This window comes from Macrobrachium nipponense, chromosome 6, assembly GCF_015104395.2.
Source record: "Macrobrachium nipponense isolate FS-2020 chromosome 6, ASM1510439v2, whole genome shotgun sequence".
Taxonomy (NCBI): domain Eukaryota; kingdom Metazoa; phylum Arthropoda; class Malacostraca; order Decapoda; family Palaemonidae; genus Macrobrachium; species Macrobrachium nipponense.
In genome coordinates, this window is record NC_061108.1 from 14,341,936 (window position 1) to 14,359,435 (window position 17,500).

At 37.4% G+C, this 17,500-nt stretch overlaps 1 protein-coding gene across 4 annotated transcripts in view; it reads right to left on the minus strand.

The window, feature by feature from the left end:
• Window positions 1-17,500, minus strand: part of LOC135216324 (tumor necrosis factor alpha-induced protein 8-like protein) — a 170,510-nt gene that overhangs the window by 26,540 nt on the left and 126,470 nt on the right. For 2 of the 4 annotated variants that reach the window (XM_064251496.1, XM_064251495.1), the window contains exon 2: window positions 3,563-3,690. The exons of the other annotated variants lie outside the window; for them this stretch is intronic. The gene's annotated coding sequence lies outside the window, so the exon portion shown is untranslated. The remainder of the gene's footprint in view (window positions 1-3,562; window positions 3,691-17,500) is intronic. 4 annotated transcript variants of the gene reach the window in all.

Here is a 17,500-nt window from a genome sequence, read left to right on the forward strand (position 1 = left end):
GTGTGTGTGTGTGTTTGTGTATGTGTATGTGTGTGTGTGTGTGTAAATAATGCGTCTGGGTATTCGTGTACTTATATATACACCAGAAACAGCAAAGTCGGTTCTAAGAAGTTAACTCCGTGGCAGGAGGCCTTATCTCATTCCACACACGCACAAACACAGAAACTTCCCCCTTCCCCCCCCCCCCCCCCAACAATTGTTGTCCTCTTAATGACGCCATAATGGAAGTCCATTACCCTGAGCAGCAACGGGTTCATTCTCGTTTTGCACCTAAAGTGACTTCTGCATGGGTGGGTGGGTGGGAGGGGGGGGGGGGGGTCAAGGGGATGGGGAATGGTGGTGGGAAGGGTGGTCCAGAGGAAGTCAATCCCATTAACATAATTAATGAGTGTGGTGCTATTACGCATTCTCTGTTATACCCAAGAAGGTGATTCATGACGATGTTCCTTTAATTGCTGCTTACGTACGTACTTGGCTCTCTCTCTCTCTCTCTCTCTCTCTCTCTCTCTCTCTCTCTCTCTCTCTCTCTCATCTGCACATCTCCATTTGATGAAAATGAATATGCGTGAATTCAACTCATAAAACCACCTTTTCATTTCTGCTTAAATTCCAAGACTAAACAAGAGAAAGTCTCTCCCATCTGCTCCACAAACCAAGACGTTTCTGTGACGCCTATTATTAACACTTTTGTCTTCTTTTTAAACACCCCCTGCATCAGGCGGGTCGAACAATTTCCTTTTCTGCTCAGTTCTCTCTCTCAGTCTCTTTCCACTTCATAAACAGCGATCAAATATTCAGCCTTCGAATCAAACTTCATTAGCTTCTCCATTATCGTAATGTCCCCAGCAGTTAACATTTCCTGGTCTCATGCGATCCATTTTCCTTAATATTCTCCCATTTACCTTTTCCGATCCACTTTTTCTGACTCTTGATTCATCCACTTTTCTTTCAGAATTTCCAACTCAACTGCAGTTGACGCTTGACCTTTTTGAGTGTGTTCATTTTTTCTTACATCGCAAACCTTCTGGTTTCTGTCATGGATAAATATGGTTTGCCATTTCATCCAGTGATCTCATTTCTCTGCTCTCACCATACAACAATTCAACCCCATTACGTCATTTCCTTTCCTCTTTATGTGGTCCAATTCTCACCGTGGTGGCCAATATTCCTCATTTGTCATAAACTCGGATGTTTCTATATCTCCCTTTATCGATCTATATGCGCCACTTATATAGGAGTGACCTTGTCACAAATATGAAGCCTCAAACATCGTTTCATATCGAGCTCACCATATTTTTAGGAATAACTACACCCGAGGCCAATTACAACGATGGGCAAAATCACTTGTCTATCGCTGTGTCTAAAGCAGGTCGTGGTCCGTATCCTGGCCGGCGCAACTCTTATTAATTATTATTATTCCCCCTGGCTGTCAGTCATTCCCAAGGTACTGTGTATTCGATTTCAAACGACATATTCATGGCTTAGTGTTTGCGGATGTGTGTGTGTACATATAACACTAATATATATATATATATAATATTATATAATATATATATTAATATATGTATATAATATTTATATGTATATGTATAAATATATGTGTGTGTACATATTACACTATAATTATATATATATATGGTATATATGTATATATATGTAATATATATATATATATATATCTAATAAATATATATATATACTATATAATATACATAAATAATATATAATATATATATATATATATATATATATATATTATATACTACTTTATATACTACTTTTCACGCATTCCCTAACCTACATAACCTCAGTTTCCAAATCATATATATTTTCGTTCCGAGACCTACAATTGACGCTCAACCAGAGTACGTCAGTTAGACTTACCATAAACCGCGTTATAATTTGGCATTATAATTTGCAATTTTCTGATCTCCTTTTTCCAAGGACACCAGATAGGATTCTGGCAAGTCATCGGCACTCCACTGACTGGTCATGTTTGTTTGTTTGGTGTTTTGACGTTGCATGGAACCAGTAGTTATAAAGCAACGGGACCAACGGCTTTACGTGATTTCCGAACCATGTCGAGAGTGAACTTCTCCACTGACTGGTCTTGTTCAGAATAGCACAAGAGTTTTAGTTTGAGTTTCATGGGAGTGCAGGAACTTATCAGTAATAAACTGCTGGGAATTAAAGTTCTCTTTTCCAGGTCTGGTTATGGTGATCTTTGAGTATTTAGCAGACTATCGCATCGATTTCGGAAGTTATTGCTGTTTTGGGGAAAGTCTGGTCTTCAATTCGTTTTACGAACAAGATATCTTATCTGGAAAGATTGTTTTTTTTTTAACCTACGTAATTATTATAGTACCTCGACTCTGGCCTATACATTAACATCATTTTAGACATGTTTTTGAAAGGTGGTGCGTTACTCAAAATAGTCTTTGCTTGATTCTCAGGCAGATTAATGAACATCATATCAATTAGGAATGAAAGAAAGAGCTTAATCGAACTAGAAAGAGAATAACATGGTCTACTTCGCACACATAGACACACGCACACACACACTCACATTCACAATAACGAAGAAGGAAGTCAAAACGCGCGTCCTAAATTTAGAATATTTCTAGAATAAAACAGCAGCAAAAAGGAAGTTCACTCATCAAACGAAGATCACAATACATGCCACCTGAATTAGCCACGAAGAAATTTCAGGCCAAAAGAGCGAGTCCAGATCATTTGGAAACAGGATACTGGAGATTTTATTTTTTTTATTTTTTTTATCAGTCCGTTAACCCCAAAACAATTGTAAGAATTAAGTTCTCTATGAATTGGGAAGAAGCGACGTGGAAAAATCAGGATATAACCGAGAGACTTCATGCGTACAGTCACTCATATAAGTTCATGGATGTCCGGGTGTTTGAGAGAGATTTCCATTTCACCCCTTTCTGGATGACAGGTGTCTGGGAGTGCGAAACTGGCCAAATGTTCAACTACCTAACACTGCCGTAGAAAGATTCAGTGTGTGCCCCTCTTACGTCACTATACAGATCCGTGGTCCAGAAAGGGGTTGGATGGAATTCAGCTCTATGACCGGAGACATCCATGAACTTATATGAGTGACTGTACACAGTTATAGGATTGGGTGGCAATGATCACAGTCGTTCATAAAAAAAACAAAAATCTTTGCTAGGACCTTAATTTCCTTACTGAATCATGCAGATTAGCCCCTTGAGAAGTCTGATTATCTATTTGTCTCTGATTATAAGTTATTTCGCTTGGACGGGAGAAAACCAATCACGTATACGAAGAAAGCCAAAACGGAAAAAAATGAACAATGCAACAACGCTTGACATATATGTCAATCCATTTGCTTTCTATCTGTTTGTTTGCATGTCCGTCTACATGCATGCAAATTGTACCCCTTGGCGAAAGATTCCAAAGAATGTTTACGGTGAAAGACACAAATAAAAAAAAGGAGCAAGGAAGTGTGTCATGACGTCACAAATCTCAGCACAAAGGAAACAATGAAAGGACAGCAATGCTGGGCTGAATATAATCGCCTTACTTGACAGACAAAGGTGCCGTGTGTGTTTATGTCTCGTCTCCCTCGTAACCAAGGACAAACTGTTGTTTTACGCGATGAGGTGCGAATTCCGAGATCCTTCTGGGCGAACTGCGGTCTGCCGTGTGATTCTGGAATGTAACATTTATAACTTACAAAACTCATTAGCATTTAATTGTTTCGATGCCTAATTCTACGACTTTTATCTTCAGTACTCAAGTCTTTAAACTTCTAACACTTTCAATATAAACAACAAAAGCTTTCAACATATACGATTTTAAACATATATGATTTTAACATACATGGTTTCAAAATTCAACATTTAAGACTTCTAACACTCCTAATATAAGTAACAATAGCTTTCAACATATACGATTTTAAACACACATGATTTTCATTCAAACACTTAATATTTTTCCATTCCAATATTTAAGACTAAACTTCTGCATTTATGACTTTTAAATTCAGTAGAAATCTATTAGTATTTAATTCAATATTTGTCGTGTTTAGCTTCAGTGCAACATGGCCAGTGTTTCGCTGCAACATGGCCAGTGTTTCGCTGCAACATGGCCAGCGTTTCGCTGCAACATAGCCAGTGTTTCGCTGCAACATGGCCAGTGTTTCGCTGCAACATGGCCAGTGTTTCGCTGCAACATGGCCAGCGTTTCGCTGTAACATGGCCAGCGTTTCGCTGCAACATGGCCAGTGTTTCGCTGCAACATGGCCAGCGTTTCGCTGCAACATGGCCAGCGTTTCGCTGCAACATGGCCAGTGTTTCACTGCAACATGGCCAGTGTTTCGCTGCCAGGTTATTACTTAATATTTCAGTCATTTCAGCACAGGGTTGGTGAATCTTTTTTCAAATAAAATTTTTTTTTAAATCAGTTTTATTTAATTTTCTATTTTTTTATTTTCTTTTTATTTGGTTTCTTTGATGTGTTAGATATTTTTTCACTCCTTATTTTCCTCAAAATGTATATTATGACAGAATTACTATTGATTTATCTTTTAGTTTTCCAATTCTGGCCTAAAGTACGTACTTGCATTTCTTTTATATCAAAATAAATAGATACAGCACAGTCATGCTTAAGTTTTTATTAGCCTCCAAACCATATTTTTCAATTTGTTTGCAAATTTAAAAAAATCAAAATAGATTTAAAAATATAAAAAAAATCATGATTTTTCTAAATGAAAAAATCAATTATTTAATCACTTGATTTAATCAGTTTGATTTAATCATTGCCTATACCCTGTTTCAGCATGATTCCTTTTCGTCGGTTTCCAAAGCAAATGGACCCACCAAACGCAGTTATTTTCATTTGCACTGATAGACATCTCGTACTGAATAATACATAACATTTCTTTCTGAATCACAGAACTGTCTTGCAAGCAACGACACCTTCAAAAGGCCTGGGAAATTAGATTTGCCTGAGAGAGATATGAATAAGTTTTACATGAGATTTCCATGTAACTGGAATTTTGTAACCCAATTCAAATTGGAAATTCGAATTCACAATCGGAGAATTAGACATTGAAATTCATTTTTAAACAAATCCCAGCATCAATATTCAAGCCACATTACAAAGTCAACATTCATAACGTATTTCCTTTCCACAATTTTTAAGCCTTACATAAAACGAATTATTCCCCAAATAAAGGATAAACGTATAATGCAATGCGTTTTCATTAAAACCAAATTGAACTGAATACAGAATTTAGGCCAAAGGCCAAGCGCTGGGACAAATGAGGTGATTCAGCGCTGAAACGGAAATTGACAGTAAAAGTTTGCAAGGTTCAGCGCTGAAACTGAAATTGACAGTAAATAGTTTGAAAAGTATAACAGGAGGAAAACCTCAAAGCAGTTGCACTATGAAGCAATTGTTAGGAGAGGGTGGAAAGTAAGATGGAAGAAAGAATATGAAAGGAAGTACAGTAAAAGGAACGAAAGGGGTTGCAGCTAGGGGCCGAAGGCACGCTGCAAAGAACCTTAAGCATTGCCTACAGTGTACCGCATGAGGTCCACTGACGGCACTAACCCCCTACGAAGGTTTTCATTAAATGAATTCAAAATTAATGCGTAAACCAATTACAGTTTTAGTATTCCAAAGCAAATTAGGACAGGAGATGTCTTCTTTCCAAAAGTCGTTCGTGTAAAAAAAATTCTCTTGTAAAGAATATACTTACTAAGCAACTCAATGAACATTTGGCAATACAGAAATCAAGACAAGAATTAGGATTTAAAATCTGTCCGTATTATCTATAACTATTAATGCACTAATCTTAACATTTGGCAGCATAAAAATCACTACAAGAATTGATTTGCAATCTATTTGTATTAGTAAAAGAATTAATATATCAACCTCATTAATTATTCATGCCAAACACCCTGTTGAAAAGAAACAATACTTGGGTTCGTATTCGTTATATCGTCTTCGCTATAACAAATAACGCCTCCTGCCTACAACAAAGTCCAACGAAGCCAAGGATCCTCCTCCTCCTCTCAGTAGGAGTCTTGAGTAGGTCCTTCACTTAATGACCCTTGAGTCATACTCGGCAACTTCCAAATGCAAGCTACGCCGAGCCCAAAGAAGAGATGTGTGTGTGTGTTTTTGTCTCGGTGACCCTCGGCGTGACGTCAGCAGGGGAAGGGTGTCCTTTTGTGGGGGAGCATTCTGGGGCATTTCCCGTCGACGTCAAGAGGCGGTCCGCGAGACTCGTGCTTGTGTGGTTGTTTGTTTGTGCGCGCGTATTATAAAGAGTGTTAATACAAACTTGCATCATGAGGGTAATCGTGTAATCGTGCAAGGCTGATCAAAACAATGACGTTTAGTGATTCATCGTTTTATTTTCATCCTCTCTCTCTCTCTCTCTCTCTCTCTCTCTCTCTCTCTCTCTCTCTCCTGTCACCGTCATTCAATGTCCTTCGTATTTGCTGGAATTTTTGATATTCGTAACCGCTTTTCTGACTTATCGTGCAACTTTTGTAATAAGAGCGTTTACCATTCACGTCATATTTACACACACACACACACACACACATATATATATACATATAATATATATATATATATATATATATATATATATAATGTATATTATACTATATATAAATATATATATATATATATATATATATATATATATATATATATATATATATATAGATATATTAATATATATATAAACTCTATATATATATATATATATATATATATATTGTAATTTTCGTAACTGTGCACACACTATGGAGCAAGCGTCATCAACCTAAATTTAGACAAAATTAACATCTCCAGAAACGAGTCATTAATAACCATACTAAGTCATCTACTATATATCTGTATTAAACCTTGTAAGTACGTACTTACTAATGTCTACGTACACGGCGTGTACGTAGAATCGATGACCTTTGCAAGGGCCTGGAAGGGGAATTCGTTTTAACTTCTGAAGTCTGAAAATTCCCGTTTACTTATTGAACTCTGAAAATTCCCATTGAATTACAAAACTCTGAAAATTCCTGTTTACTTACTGAACTCTGAAAATTCCCATTGAATTGCAGACCTCTGAAAATTCCCATCAACTTACTGAACTCTGAAAATTCCTATTAACTTACTTAAGTCTGAAAATTCCCATTGAATTACTGATCTCTGAAAATTCCAGTTTACTTACTGAACTCTGAAAATTCCTATTAACTTACGTAACTCTGAAAATTCCCATTGAATTACTGATCTCTGAAAATTCCAGTTTACTTACTGAAGTCTGAAAATTCCTATTAACTTACTTAACTCGGAAAATTCCCGTTTACTTACTGAACTCTGAAAATTCCCATTGAATTACAAAACTGAAAATTATTATTGAATTACTGATCTCTAAAAATTTCCAATAAATTACTGATCTCTGAAGATTCCAATTTACTTACTGAAATCTGAAAATTCCCATTGAATTACTAAACTCTGAATGGATTACTGAGCTTTGAAAATTCCTATTGAATTACTAATCTCTGAAAATTCCCGTTTACTTACTGAACTCGGAAAATTCCCGTTTACCTACTGAACTCGGAAAATTCCCATTTACTTACTGAACGCTGAAAATTCCCATTGGTATTAAAAGATTTGAGAAAGACAATCTCGGGCAATCCACTTAGGGGGTTAGAGATGTGTATTTCCGGTGACAGAAGTTCACTCTCGACGTGGTTCGGAAGTGACGTAAAGCCGTTGGTCTCGTTGCTGGATAACCACTGGTTCCATGCAACGTGAAACCACCACTCCTTTCTTGTGACGTGTGTGTGTGTGTGTGTGTGTGTGTGTGTGTGTGTGTGTGTGTGTGCGTTTAATCTTTGCATATATATAGAGTCCTCAACCGGGGGCAAATTCAATTAGCCTGTGACTCGACAGCAGAGAGTAATAGTACTAGAGTTTAGTGTGTAATGCGTCTTCTCCAACGTAATAAAAGTCAGCCAAGGAGAAAAACAATATAAAAAGCTTGGTTTATGCAAAAGAGCAGTTTTGTGTCCCAGAATATATCTTTGCAATACGAAGGGATGCTTTCACTATAAAGTATACGGATACATACATACATTCATACACACGCAGGTTCTCTAGAACTTACCCTGGAATCACTGCTAGTTTTAGACCATTCCTAAGCGAGAAAACATTATCTTTTAGACTTACCTGATAGATAAGTGCTCGTGTGTGTGTGTGTGTGTGTGTGTGTGTGTGTGTGTGTGTGTGTGTGTGTGTGTGTGTTACTACTGCGCCCTTCATACAATCGCAAACCGTACATGAAAAAAAAACTTGAGTAACTTATAACTAAGAAATACATCTCCTTTACAGATAACGAAATCCGAGCCAGTCTCCAATAATGCAGATTTCCAGCGAACCTTTAATGGATAATGAAAATATGAACCGCAGAGAAGCGAATCTAAAACAAGTGCCGTTTCCAATGCGAAACAGAAGCCAAGATGTGGTTTTTGCCCCGTAACCTCAAGGGGACGAGTGACACATCAGAGAGAAGAGGACGACGACGATCGCTTTTAAGCTGGTATGCCAGGGTTGAGAGAGAGAGAGAGAGAGAGAGAGAGAGAGAGAGAGAGAGAGAGAGAGAGAGACTTTGATTAATGCGCTTTATTACAGAAGTTGGTTGGTGCTGTTGGTTTAAGAAATGACACTTGGACACAAGTTGAGCTTTGCTTTTTCTTAACTTTCTGTTTGGTTCGTTGCATTGCAATAAGAGCAAGTGATGAAAGTCGTTACCAAAGTTTTTTGTTTTTTTTACAAGGGGTGTTCTTGGACTTTTTTAAGTACTTTTAGAAACAAAATAAAAAAAAGGTCATGTCATGCTTAATTTTCAAAACCTTTTTTTTTTTTTTACAGAGGTTGTCTTGGGTTCTGGAAGCAAGAGCCCGTGCTGGTTTTAGACCAGCTCAATTTTAGAAGCAAAATAAAAAGAGACATCCTCTCTTATGCTTCATTATCAGTTTTTTTTTTTTTTTTTTTTTTTTTTTTTTTTTTTTTTTTTTTTTGTTTTTTTTTTTTTTTTTTTACAGAAATTGATCCTGCGCTTTTGAAGCAAGAGCCCGTGTTGGCTTAAGACCTGATTTTAAACAAGGCAAAAATTCATCCTCTCTTATTCTTCCGTGTGACAGCTAACATCCAGACACCTTAAAAATATGAGAGAGAGAGAGAGAGAGAGAGAGGGGGGGGGGTAGGTTGAAACCGGCGTATCAATGGAAGCTGTCAGCTTCTGTTGGGAATCGTTACGATCTAAATTTTCTCCCTTTTCTGTCTCGTCATTGACGCAACGTCCTTCGCCATCATCATCATCGTCGTCGACCTGAGCCGTAATCCTGGAAGACATTCTCAGCCTCACGCCTCCCGAGATCGGGAATAGCGCGAGAAATGGGAGAGATCTCGGCCCCGTGACGAGGCACTATTTGGCAAATGGCGCCGCCCGTCTTTTCACTCCTTTCAGACTTTTCAGAAGCCGAAGACATTTTTCTGGCGAGGATTCCTAGCGAGGAGGCTGGTCGCTGAATAGGCTCCAGCACGTGATGGAGTTGTCCTTGCATACGTCCTCAGTAGCAGAGGTTTCGAAATGCAACTTCTTCTGCTGTCAAAACAGAAATTTTTTATTTATTTATTTTTTTTTTAGGATGTTATTTACGAAACGTCATCATTGAATCTGGATGACTAAGGTGCACGTGAGATCGTTAGCCACCTGATTAGAAAAATTAGATATAATATATATATCTAATAAAAAGAGACCATAAAAACGCCAAAATATAGAGAGAAAATACTATATTTCAGGGACAGTTGCCTCTCTCTGAAATATAGTAATTTCTCTCTATATTTTGGCGTCTTTATGGGCTCCTTTTATTACATGGAATTCTGTTGTAACAGAAACATTTTTACCAGCCATATATATAATATTAAATATATATATATATATATATATATATATATATATATATATATATAAAGATAAATGCCACGAAGGAAAAATAAACGAAGGAGTCTGCGAGATCTTTCGACTTAAAAGCCCTTTACTGAAGCAGATACTGCTTAAGTAAAGGGCTTTTAAGTCAAAAGATTTCGCAGACTCCTTCGTTTATTTTTCCTTCGTGGCCTTTATCTTTATTTATGGATTTATCACGTTCCTAACTTTCGTGATTCTGTTATACATATAATATATATATATATATACATATATATACATATTATAATATATTATATTATATATAATGTATGCTATGTTATGTATGGTATGTATATCATATATTATTAATAATATTATATATATATATTAATATATAATATATATAGATTTATATAAAATAATGATTTTTAGTAGGTTCTGGCCACTGGCTCTCCCCCACTCACATCCTTCGATTGACAGCTTTACTTTCGGTCCTAAAGGCAACTGACCTAAAATTTGGGTTTTCCTTCTTGACATTCAAATTCTTTTCCGAGAAACATTTCCGGTCAATCTCATTTTCGGCTGCACAACTGAGAAAGTATTCTGAGAGTTCTCGGTACAGGATAATACAAGTGTATCGCAAGGAAATGTTTTTATTCCTTTTTTCTTCTGCCATGTTTTGAAAAGAATTCACTGTTTGGTCTTCAGCAGGTGACTCCATTTTTTAGTTTTCTGTAAAAGAAAACTATTTCTGTGGCTTTATTAAGGGCTGCTCTATGAGCAAGAGCCCGTTCTGGCATAAAGTGAGCTAAATCTAAAACAACAACTCTGGCTTTGTCTGTCCGTCCGCAGTTTTTTCTGTCCGCCCTCAGATCTCAAAAACTACTGAGGCTAGAGGGCTGCAAATTGGTATGTAGGTCCATCCACCATCCAATCATCAAAATACCAAATTGCAGCTCTCTAGCCTCAGTAGTTTTTGTTTTACTTAAGGTTCAAGTTAGCCATGGATCGTGCTTCTGGCAATCATATAGATAGGCCTCCACCGGGCAGTGGTTAAAGTTTCATGGACCGCGGCTCATAAGCACTATACCGTGACCACTGAAAACTAGATCTAGTTGGACTTGATTATACGCTGTAGCGGCTGTACAGAAAACACGATTGCGCCAAAGAAACTTCGGCGCATTTTTTATTTGTTAATCGTTGCACATAAATTTGAGTTCTGTTTAATTTCTTATCCCATGGTCAAAATCTCTGCCAAAAAAAATTAATGTCTTATGAATTTTTATTATATATATATATATATATATATATATATATATATATATATAATTTAGCTACGAAATTCACGACGTCGGGATTAAATTGTTGTATGTTAAAAAAACCCACAATTATATCAATAACTTATATTATTTGCACAAAAAATTCAAAAGACTCCCAACACCTGAACAGTGTTCCTCCTTAGAGTTTACGTTAATATACTAAGGAAGTATAAATTTTATATTATTATCGATATAATAGTGGATTTTTAATACATATATATACATATATATATATATATATATATATATATATATATAATACTATTTATATATATATATATATAATTAATATTATTTTGATCTCACTTTGCATGTAGATCTTCCCATAAAAGACTGGCCATCTCGCAGTATTGATTAGGCAGTTACATCTTTCAGCATCGCCTTTTCTGTGCGAAGTTCAGTAACTCTGAGGTTCTCTGGAAGTTTTATTCCTCTTGCGATAACTTCCCGGAACTTCCGGAGTTTAAACTTGGAGCCAAATTGCGTTTTTCTAGAGCAGGCTGAAGGAAGTTTCATTTCAGAGTTTGTTTTTATTTTATATATTTTACTTTACTGTCTATTTTTTTCGTTTTTTTTTTCTTTGTTCCTTCTGGTTCACATTTTATTATTCACTTCACAATCCATTTTCCCTTTTCAACAGGAATTGGAGTTTGGCTTGTAATAATAATAATAATAATAATAATAATAATAATAATAATAATAATAATAATAATAATAATAAGAATCATAAAGAGATGGCAGAAAAAAGGCTAAGAAAGCAGGAAAACAAGGGAGGAATTCAACGTGAAATACAAAGTACAAGAGAAGGGGACTAAAACAAACAACCAATAGAAGATGTAAAACAGAGCTTAAGGCCAAAAGCACATAAGATCCAACGGTACACGAACAGGAATAAGGGATACCAACAGAACAAACTATTCGGAACCAACCAGAAAAGACTATACAGCCAACTAAGAGGGGAAAGAAATTCCTGAAGCCGAACCTAGTAAGAGACTCTGGGAAAACATATGGAGCAATCCGGTATCACACAACAAACATGCAACATGGCTCCAGGAAGTCAAGGAAGAAGAAACAGGGAGAATAAAGCAAAGATTCACAGAGATCACGACAGACACAGTCAGACCCACTACTAGAAAATGCCAAACTGGAAAGCCCCAGGTCCCGATGAAGTCCATGGATACTGGCTCAAAAACTTCAAGGCCCTACACCCACGAATAGCAGAACAACTCCAGCATTGTATCTCAAATCACCATGCACCAAAATGGATGACCAAAGGAAGAACATCCTTAGTACAAAAAGACAAGAGTAAGGGAAATATAGCCAGTAACTACAGGCCTATCACCTGCCTACCAATAATGTGGAAGTTACTGACAGGTATCATCAGTGAAAGGCTATACAACTACCTAGAGGAGACAAACACCATCCCCCACCAACAGAAAGGCTGCAGAAGGAAGTGTAGGGGCACAAAAGACCAGCTCCTGATAGACAAAATGGTAATGAAGAACAGTAGGAGAAGGGAACAACAAAACCAACCTAAGCATGGCATGGATAGACTATAAGAAAGCCTTCGACATGATACACACATGGCTATTAGAATGCCTGAAAATATATGGGGCAGAGGAAAACACCATCAGCTTCCTCAAAAATACAATGCGCAACTGGAATACAATACTTAAGCTCTGGAATAAGACTAGTAGAGGTTAATATCAGAAGAGGGATCTTTCAGGGCGACTCACTGTCCCCACTACTCTTCGTAGTAGCCATGATTCCCATGACAAAAGTACTACAGAAGATGGATGCCGGGTACCAACTCAAGAAAAGAGGCAACAGAATCAACCATCTGATGTTCATGGACGACATCAAGCTGTATGGTAAGAGCATCAAGGAAATAGATACCCTAATCCAGACTGTAAGGATAGTATCTGGAGACATCCAGGATGGAGTTTTGGAATAGAAAAATGCGCCTTAGTCAACATACAAAAGGGCAAAGTAACGAGAACTGAAGGGATAAAGCTACCAGATGGGAGCACCATCAAACACATAGATGAGACAGGATACAAATACCTGGGAATAATGGAAGGAGGGGATATAAAACACCAAGAGATGAAGGACACGATCAGGAAAGAATATATGCAGAGACTCAAGGCGATACTCAAGTCAAAACTCAACGCCGGTAAATGATGATAAAAGCCATAAACACATGGACAGTGCCAGTAATCAGATACAGCGCAGGAATAGTCGAATGGACGAAGGCAGAACTCCGCAGCATAGATCAGAAAACCAGGAACATATGACAATACACAAAGCACTACACCCAAGAGCAAATACGGAAAGGACTATACATAACACGAAAGGAAGGAGGGAGAGGACTACTAAAGTATAGAGGACTGCGTCAACATCAAAAAACAGAGCACTGGGCAATATCTGAAAACCAGTGAAGACGAGTGGCTAAAAGAGTGCATGGGAAGAAGGACTAATAAAAGTAGACGAAGACCCAGAAAATATACAGAGATAGGAGAATGACAGACAGAACAGAGGACTGGCACAATAAACCAATGCACGGACAATACATGAGACAAAGACTAAAGAACTAGCCAGCGATGACACATGGCAATGGCTACAGAGGGGAGAGCTAAAGAAGGAAACTGAAGGAATGATAACAGGCGGGTCACAAGATCAGGCCCTAAGAACCAGATATGTTCAAAGAACGATAGACGGAAATAACATCTCTCCCATATGTAGGAAGTGCAATACGAAAATGAAACCATAAACCACATAGCAAGCGAAATGCCGGCACTTGCACAGAACCAGTACAAAAAGAGGCATGATCAGTGGCAAAGCCCTCCACTGGAGCCTGTGCAAAAGAAACATCAGCTACCTTGCAGTAATAAGTGGTACGAGCACCAACCTGAGGGAGTGATAGAAAACGATCACGCAAAGATCCTCTGGGACTATGGGTATCAGGACGGATAGGGTGATACGTGCAAACAGACCAGACGTGACGTTGATTGACAAAGTCAAGAAGAAAGTATCACTCATTGATGTCGCAAATATCATGGGACACCAGAGTTGAAGAGAAAGAGAGGGAAAAAATGGATAAGTATCAAGATCGGAAAATAGAATTAAGGAGGATATGGGATACCGCCAGTGGAAATCGTACCCATAATCATAGGAGCACTAGGCACGATCCCAAGATCCCTGAAAGGAATCTAGCAAAAACTAGACACTGAAGTAGCTCCAGGACTCATGCAGAAGAGTGTGATCCTAGAAACGGCACACATGGTAAGGAGAGTGATGGACTCCTAAGGAGGCAGGATGCAACCCGGAACCCCACACTATAAATACCACCCAGTCGAATTGGAGGACTGTGATAGAAAAAAAAAAAAAAATAATAATAATAATAATAATAATAATAGTATCAATTAAAAAATCCTCATAGTAGCACGGGTCTTCAAATGGAGAAACAAATCCACAGTTATGTAAATGAACATATATTTATATTTAAAACAGCTATCCTTGCTGTTTTAAATATAAATATATGCACATTTACATAACTGTTGTATTTGTTCCTCCAATAATAACCATAATAATAATAATGCATGAGTATACATGAACTCACACATACACATGTATATATATAATATATATATACATATAATATATATATATATATATATATATATATATATATATATATATATAATTTGCAATTGTAATAGCCACAATGTCCTCTTAATTTCTTGAATTCTTTGCTCTTTTTTTGGATACGCTTGTCACTACAAAGCCTGAAGATCCAAGTTCAAAGAAATTTGAAGAAATTGTGATGTCCGGTACCGGGAAACGAACCCAGGTCCCATAATCACAAAGAGGTAAAAAAAAATGACCAGCAGATTCTTCAAATATATTAAGAGCAGTTTTTAAACACGAAATAAACGTAAAAACGTCTTCTGTTTATCTAACCTCGATAAAGTGGAAGACTAAAATATACTAAACAACATCAAGTAGGAAACCCCCCAAAAAGAAAAAAAAAATACCTTCTTAGGAATTAATATGAAAAGATGAAAAAAAAAAAAAAAACGTGAAACGTGTTCATAAACAGGTTTCATCTAAGAATGGCGTAGTCGCTTCTCAAACCCCGACAAACATGAAAACCACACGAGACGAGATAATAACAAGAGAGAAGGAAGAGAAAAAATATTACTCAAACATCTCTTGTCAGAACGAGAAGCCCAGAGGTGTATACTACAGTCCCTCAAGGTCAAGAATGTGACGAGAAGTAGGGGAATCTCATGACATAAAACCCCCTACAGTAGCATCTGAAAAGAGACCAATGACCTTCAAGCGCTGCGAGGAAGCTGGTTTTAAAAACTAGGTTACTGGTTAGGCTGAATTAACCCCCCCCCCCCCACCACCCCCCCCCCCCACCACCCCCCCCCCCCCCCCCCCCCCCCCCCCCCCACCCCCCCCCCCCCCCCCCCCCCCCCCCTCCCGCCCCCCGACCCCCAAAAAAACTCACTTCTGATGACTGGTAGCCTCTTCGAACATAATGCCGACTGTACATATACCTCGGACAAGGACGCTTGAATCTCCCGGTACAGATGTTTCTTAAATGCGGTTGAATTTAATTTATTCAGGAAGGGAGATAATCCGATGTAGTATATGTTCTTGGATCAGTCACCCTCTTGTCTCTACTGCTGCCATCTAGTGGCGAGATCAGCAAGTTGTCCTGGTGGACTGGTTGGCTTTCGATAAAATGTATGAGAGCAACTAATGAAAATTGCTACGAAACCTTTTATTTTCTTACCAAGTAAGGTATCATGTACGCATTCTTTGAAATGTTAACTTATTTCAGTGCTAAACAATCTATCAGCTCTATCATTTTCCATTTTAGATGCAGAGATCGATGGAACCGGCATTCAATAACGTCGTCTAGCCAAGTCAAAATGCGAAAAGAAAAAAAAAACAGGGAAAGGACTAAGGACAGAGGTTATCTGACCTCACTTCACCTAAGATCATCTGAAACTGAAGCTGGATTTGAATCGGGTGATAGCTATAGTAGATTCACATCAACCCTGCATTTAACGTCTAGGCCAGTCCCTTACGACGCTCCTGATTGGCTGTTGATAAGCCAATGACAGGACTAGAAACTCTCAGTCTCACTCGAGAATTCACATAGGCAGGATGTATGCTCCACCTCTCCTGAAGGATACTTTTCAAAGACGTATCCCTCAGGAGAGGTGGCACATAGATCCTATTCATGTGAACTCTCGAGAGAGAGACTGAGAGTTTCCACCCTTGTCATTGGCTTATCAACAGCCAATCAGGAGCGTCGTAAGGGACTGGCCTAGACGTCAAATGCACGGGTGATGTGAATCTACTATAGCAATATCTTAGACAGAAATTTCTAGCACTTAATCTGATTGCTAAATTGAAGTGTTTGTAAAAAAATATTATTAAAAAGTCCCTAAATTGTGCAAATGAAAGAATTCAAGATGTGTCAATGGCGTAAAGCTGCTTGACTTGGCAAATTTATTTTTATTTTCTTATTAACCATTTGGTTTTCAGACTTAAAACAAGGCGTGATCCAACTTTCGGCTTACTCGGGGCGCGCGTGCTAAAATCTACGGTCTAATAGAGCGTTTTTTCACCAACTAAAATTATAATAAATAAATACGCTATATTTCATTAGAAATTATTTTTCTGTTACTGATTAATTTTTACATTTTCCTTCTGGTAAATAAATCCTAAATATCCTGCCTTAAATATCCTGTATCTTTAACTCAAAGCAAAACACCTTTATCAGACCTTTTTAGGCTTTCCTCATTTAACACATGAGATCGAAATGAACTTAATTCACATTTACCTCAATGTTCACTTATTACAGATCTCAAGATGGTCAAATTCTTTCCTTTACGATGCTTTATATATTTTCTTTTAATTTTCAGATTTTCTTATATAATATCGAGACAACAGGGTCTTAAGAGGTTACTGTACAAGTACACACAAGTAAAAACGAATTATTGCACATACAACTACAAACGAATTATTGCACAGACAACTACAAACGAATTATTGTACAGACAACTACATATGAATTATTGTACAGGCAACTACAAACAAATTATTGTACAGACAACTACAAACGAATTATTGTACAGACAAGCACAAACGAATTATTATACAGACAAGCGCAAACGAATTATTGTAGACA